We start from the raw sequence: 293 nt of genomic DNA on the forward strand, positions 1-293 counted from the left end.
GTCCCCATTTTGCAGATGGGGAAACTGAAGCACAGAGACATCAAGTGATTTGTCCAAGGGTTCCACAGATCCTCAGAGAGGGGACCAGGGTCCCAGGGACCCCACTCCCACTTGCTCATCTCTCCGGCAGCCAAGGAAACCTGCCTGGGGCCAGGTGCCTGTACCTGTCTCCTGTCCCTGCTCTGGCGGGTGCCCGAGCCCAGCCCGGCACAGCCCGCCGGCCGTGTGCCCGGCCAAGGCTGCACAGTCCTCCCTGTCCCGGGCAGGGGGGATCCAGCCTCTGCCACAGTGCT

Source organism: Buceros rhinoceros, unplaced genomic scaffold (genome assembly GCF_000710305.1).
Source record: "Buceros rhinoceros silvestris isolate BGI_N320 unplaced genomic scaffold, ASM71030v1 scaffold27184, whole genome shotgun sequence".
In the NCBI taxonomy this organism is placed as follows: Eukaryota; Metazoa; Chordata; class Aves; order Bucerotiformes; family Bucerotidae; genus Buceros; species Buceros rhinoceros.